The sequence below is a fragment of the Chenopodium album genome, chromosome 9 (genome assembly GCF_948465745.1).
Source record: "Chenopodium album chromosome 9, dcCheAlbu1.1, whole genome shotgun sequence".
Taxonomy (NCBI): domain Eukaryota; kingdom Viridiplantae; phylum Streptophyta; class Magnoliopsida; order Caryophyllales; family Amaranthaceae; genus Chenopodium; species Chenopodium album.
In genome coordinates this window covers 43,887,417-43,893,694 of record NC_137842.1, presented here as the reverse complement: position 1 = coordinate 43,893,694, position 6,278 = coordinate 43,887,417, and positions in this window count along the sequence as shown.

The following is a 6,278-nucleotide window of genomic DNA, read 5'->3' as shown; positions in this document are numbered from 1 at the left end:
AAGGTAGGCGGCAGCGTGTGCCTTGATCTTGCCAACCCCTCAGCAGTCGCGGGGTTCACCACGCCCGCAAGCGTCTCCCGCTTGGTCGGCTCTGAAGGTAAGAACCCTTTTGAATCCCCGCTTGAGCTGGGGTGGCCTTTACGGGTGAAATCCCACTCCCAACAGACGTCATCCTCAGACGGTCGGCAACAAATAGGTGCAGCCTTAGTTTCGCACTCATCACGTATTGATTGTGGTGCAGATCAATCTCCTCGCTGGCCAGACGTCCAGAAGCACGCCAAGGCCATGCTGGACGCCGTCCGGAAGAGGGATAAGGACAATATCCCTGGGATAGAGACGTTCAATCTTGAACGCATTCTATCCCTTCTGGCTGAGGTAAGAAACTTGTCAATTCCATGTTATTTTTTCAATTAATTACCCCGCCTGTAATTCTTATACCGCCTGCTTTTTTGCAGGCCATGCTGCGGGTGGACGGGCTCAAACGTCCTTATTCCCGCAAACGGGAAGAGGTAAAAAGGGCCAAGAAGTCTGCCATAGACGCTGATAATATTGCTTTCCACTCAACTATCGTAAATGAACTTGAAACTAAAGCAATAATTATGACACAGGCGTCTAAAATCCAGCAGCTGGAGCTAGATCTGAAGGCGGCCGACCAGCGGGTAACGGATGCTGAGGCGGCCAAGAAGGGGGCGGAGGAGGCCCAGAAGAAAGCAGACGAGAGCGCTAAACAGGCTAAAGAGGCACTCAAGAAGGCCCAGGCGGACCTTGGCAAACTGAAATCCAAGGTTGAGAGGCTGGAGAAGGATGCTGCTCAAGCTCAGAAAAACTTTGCAGCAACCCTGGAGGCGGAGCAAAACCGCCTTGTTGCTGAGAGTGATGCTGACAACGACGCCCGTATGAAGATTGCTTGGGCTGCCTTGTATCCAGACGCTGATTATAGCATCTGGACAATGGCGCACAGTTATGCCAGGTGAGCCAGAGCAAGGTGAGCCGGAGCCTGCCTCCTTTGAAGCCTGGCTCAGCAACAATGAGCCGTCCGCGCCTGAGCTTTTTGGTCCCGGCGAAGCGCACCAAATTCTCTCAGATGATGAGGAGAAGGGGGAGAACCAGGAGGCTCCGTCTGTAGGCCAGAAGTGACTTTTCAGCGGCAGTATGCCAATCTCTGCTTTTGTCTTTTTCTTTTATTCAGCGGCAGTATGCCAATCTCCGCTTTTGTCTTTTTCTTTTATTCAGCGGCTGTATGCCAAAACTTGCTTTTTCCGGCCTGCGTGCCGAGTATTCCTGTATTTACCGGCTGTGGAGCCGTGTTAATTAACAATTTCTCTCTCCCGGACGAGGTCCGGTTAACATTTGATCCATTACAACCGTTTGGTTGGATGGACTTTATGAATTGCACCGACTAAGTCGGTTTTGATTATTTTGCATTTGAATTTTTAATTTTTGCCTATCTTATGAAAAGCATGCGGCGATTCTTTGCCTAACTAGTCAATAGTCTGGCTGTCCTTGCCCCTGGACGGCTGTGTGATTGGTTTCAGTTGGAGCTGGTTGATTGACTTGAAAACGTCTGATGCTGCAAAGAGCATGATATGTTTGTAAGTCAATCAATCACAGTAGTGATTGCCCCAAACCAAGTGCACAGCCGTACACCCACAGGCATTTAGGTCACTACCCAGACGGGTTACGCCCGTCTTGGTAGAGATTTCATAGCCATTGAACTCTTGCCCCAATTGGGGTGAGGTGCAATTTTTGGAATGGATAACCTAAGTGAGAACTTCAGCCGGTGACCGACTGATGCCTATGGGCATCCGGTATTTAGGAACTTATTCGTTCTTCGTAGGTTATTTCGGTCAGACGGCTATGAGTTGACCAATTTGGTCGTTCAATTTTTGTCGTCTGCATGGATACGTAGAACCGACAGATAATCTGTTCTCTGCGACGATTGCACCCGGAGGGGTGTCGCCGGACGCCTTTGTCCATGTTGGGACAGGCGATTTTATAAAAAGAGCAACCATCCGGCCATTTTAGCCTCTGGTCTTGTTTGAGACCGGTTGTGTAGCCACTAAACATTTTTGTGCTTAGTTTCTTAATCAGTGTTGAATTTACACCAAGTATCGAACTTAGTTTTTTAATCAAACGAGTCTGTCTGGGTATTACCCAGGCGGATCATGCTAAGTATCAAACTTAGTTAGAAAAATGGTTAAGCAGTTGAATAAACAAAGTATCCAACTTAAGTAAACAAGGGATCCGAGCATTACCCAGGCGGATAAACAAATGTAACCTTTACCAAGTATCGAACTTAGTTAGGTAAATGGGGAATCCGCCTGGATATTACCCGGATGGATAATCAAACGATAACTCAAATTTGCAAACAAAGACTTAATCTTCAATAATTGACTCATTGTTTACAAAAAATTACAATCTCAGAAGTAGTACTTTTTTAGATTGTCTACATTCCAAGTTCTAGGCAGGCGCCTGCCGTCTGGAGTTTCCAGGCGGTAGGTGCCGTCCCTTACTTCTTCATAGATCCGGTAGGGGCCTTCCCAATTTGGGGTTAGCTTCCCCAGCTCATTGGCCTTACCGGTTGCCTCCATTTTTCGTAACACTAGGTCGTCAACTTTCAAAGGACGCTTGTGTACTTTTTTGTTGTAGGCTCTAGTCATTCTCAGGCGGTAAATCTCATGACGCAAGGCGGCATTGCCCCGACGCTCTGGGAGTGAATCCAATGCCAGGCGCATTGCTTCCCAATTTGCCTCTTCATCATACATCATGACTCTGAGAGTCGGCTCGTAGTGTTCGATGGGTAAGACGGCTTCAGCACCGTAAACCATGAGAAATGGGGTTTCACCGGTTGCCCCTTTCGTTGTTGTCCGGATGGCCCATAGGACATGGATTAATTCTTCTGCCCATAAGCCACCGGCTCTTTCTATTTTCTTTTTGATGCCGTCTGAGATGATTTTGTTGAAAGCAACTTGGCCGTTTGCTTTGGGGCGACCAACAGATGCAACATAACTTGAGATCCCCTGATCTCCCAACCAAGTTTTTAGCTGAGGCGTCTCAAACTGAGGACCATTATCAAACACCATGGACATGGGTACCCCGTACCGGGTGATAACATTCTTCCAGATGAAGGAAATAACGTCTGAGGTCTTGATGTTCTTAACCGCCTCAGCCTCAACCCACTTGGTGAAATAGTCCACAGCCACTAAGATATAGCGCTTTCCGCCTGGAGCAGGCGTGTAGGGACCCAAAATGTCCATACCCCATTTTGCAAACGGGATTGGACTGTGGATGGCCGTCAAATCAGTAGCCGGTCGATGAATAAGTTTTCCAAACTTTTGGCACTTGACACATTTTTTCACCAATTCCTTGGCGTCTGCCTCAAGAGTGGGCCAAAAGTAATGTCGTCTGGCTCTGACGGCTAGGGACCTGCCGCCTATGTGAGAGGCGCAGAATCCTGAGTGCAAGTCTTCGAGAACTTCTTTCCCCTTTTCTGGGGTGACACACTTCAACAAAGGCTTCAGAAACCCCGCCTTGAAGAGTTCTCCACTTCTCAACTCGAATCTTGCAGCTCGCTTCTTCAGGACGGCTGCTTCCTGTGGCGAATCAGGAAGTGTGCCGTCTGAGAGATAAGCCCGGATGCCATCCATCCAGGTAGAGCTTCGGTCCAAAACTCTAATGGGATCTTCATTGATGCTTCTCTTTTCTAGAACTTCCCAAAAAACAGACCGAGGCGTATCATGGCAGGCGGAAGATGCCAGTTTTGACAACGCATCCGCCTGGTTATTTTCAGACCTAGGCACTTGGTTCAGCCGGAATTCCTCAAGTGCCCCGGCCTCCTCTTTGACTGCCCGAAGATATTTGATCATAGCCGGATGTGTAGCCTCATAACTTCCCTCATACTGGCTAACAACCAATTGAGAATCAGAGTAGGCGTCAATTTTCATGGCCCCCGCCGCCTTACACATACGCATGCCGGCTAGCAGGGCTTCAAATTCCGCCTCATTGTTAGAGGCCTGAAACTTGAAGCGTAGTGCATACTCAAATCTGTCTCCTTCAGGAGACTCATAAATTACACCTGCACCACAACCGTTCTTTGTAGAGCTCCCGTCTACATACACTTTCCAAACCTGATCAAAATTATCCGGAGCCACCGGACGAGTCATTTCTACAATGAAGTCGGCAAACGCCTGACCCTTCACTGCCTTTCTTGGTTCGTAAGTGATTTCAAGGCTTTGCATTTCAATAGCCCATTTCAACATTCTCCCGGATGAGTCCAAGGTGGACATTGGCCGCTTGAGTGGCTGGTCCGTGTAGATCACCACCGGATGTGCCAAAAAATAAGGCTTCAATTTTTTGAATGCCATATACAAAGCAAGGCCAAATTTCTCAACCATGGGGTACCGGAGTTCAGCATTTTTAAGAACATGACTAATGAAGTAAACCAGGAGCTGCACGCCGTCTCGCTCAACAAGGAGAACGGCACTGAGGGCATGGTCTGAGACGGCTAAGTACATGTACAACATCTCCCTAGGCAAAGGGCTGACCAACCTAGGTAGAGAGTGTAAATGCTCTTTCAACCTCTGGAACGCCGTCTCAGCATCATCCCCCCATTCAAATCTGGTCTTCTTCCTGATTTCTTGGAAGAAGTAGAGGCATTTGTCGCCTGACCGGCTGAGGAATCTTCCCAAGCCAGGCAACCGGTGAGTCTTTGGACTTCCTTGACAGAATGGGGTGACTGCATGTCAATCACCGCCTGTATCTTCTCAGGGTTAGCCTCTATCCCTCTTTGATCAATCAGGAACCCGAGAAACTTCCCAGACTCAACACCAAAGACGCATTTCTTAGGATTTAACATGACCTTATGCCGCCTTAGTGTGGTGAAGGTTTCTCGGAGATCAGCAAGGTGATCCGCCTGCTGCTTAGATTTGACTATCATGTCATCAATGTACGCCTCCACATTCCTCCCAATCTGATTAACAAAGGCCGTATTAATCATTCGTTGGAAGGTGGCAGGCGCATTTTTCAAGCCAAACGGCATCACAGTATAACAGAATAACCCCTGATCAGTGACAAAGGCTGTCTTCTCTTGATCTTTTTTCCACAGGGGTATCTGATGGAAGCCGGAATAGGCATCCATAAAACTCATCAAGGCGTGGCCGGCTGTAGAGTCGACCAAGCTGTCGATTTTTGGAAGCGGATAACTGTCCTTTGGACACGCCTTGTTGAGGTCTGTGTAATCAACACACATGCGCCAGGTCCCATTCGGTTTCTTAACAAGGACCACATTGGCCACCCAGTCGGGAAAATTACAAGGCCGAATGAACCTGGCATCTAGCAGCTTTTTGACTTCGGCAGCTGCCGCCTGACTTCTTTCCTCGCCGTGGTTTCTTTTCTTTTGCCGGATGGGCTTCTTTTTGGGATCCACGGCAAGTTTGTGGACAGCGAGATCCGGGCTGACGCCTGGCATCTCTTCCACTTCAAAGGCGAAGATGTCTTTGAATTCCTTCAGCAGAAGGTGTAGGCTTGCACCCAAGGTAGCATGCGCAACCGTCCCAACCTTAACAGTACGTTCTGGACGGCTGTCATCCAGAACGAGATCAATGCATTCGTCAGCCGGTTGGGGACGGAGCTCATCTGACCGCTCACCGGTCAGTGATTGCTATTTTTTCTCCTTCTTCACTTCCACCAACAGAGGTGCCTTTCTTTTCTTACCGACTGCTGGTGGGGCGGGAGCTGGGTCGGCATCCTTGACATTGTCAAGGTCTATTGGTTCTTGACCGCCTGGGGCCACGGTATCTCGAACGGCTGAGAGATAACACTCTCGGGCCGTCTTCTGATCCCCATTCAAGGAACCAACAGAGCCGTCATCCCTCTCATACTTGATGGGCATGAGAGACGGGATGATTACTGCCTTGGCTACGTTAAGGGTTGGCCTGCCAAGGATGATGTTGTAGGCGGTCAACTCCTCAACGACCAAGAATCTGACGACAATGTGTCGTCCCTGGCTTTTCTCCCCCAGCCGGATGGGTAAGTCAATTCTCCCGGCTGGGTAGACCATCCCACCTCCAAAACCAACCAAGGGGTGGGTGACCGGATGCATGCTGCTGACATTGTATTTCAGCTTTTGCAGGCACCGGAGGCTGATGATGTCTGATGAGCTGCCGGTGTCTATAAGGATCCGTCCAACCAGCTGGTTGGCAACCTTACATTCAATGACCACCGGGTCATCATGCGGGCGGCGGACGCTGCCCCTGTCCTTCTCAGTGATCAGGACGTCT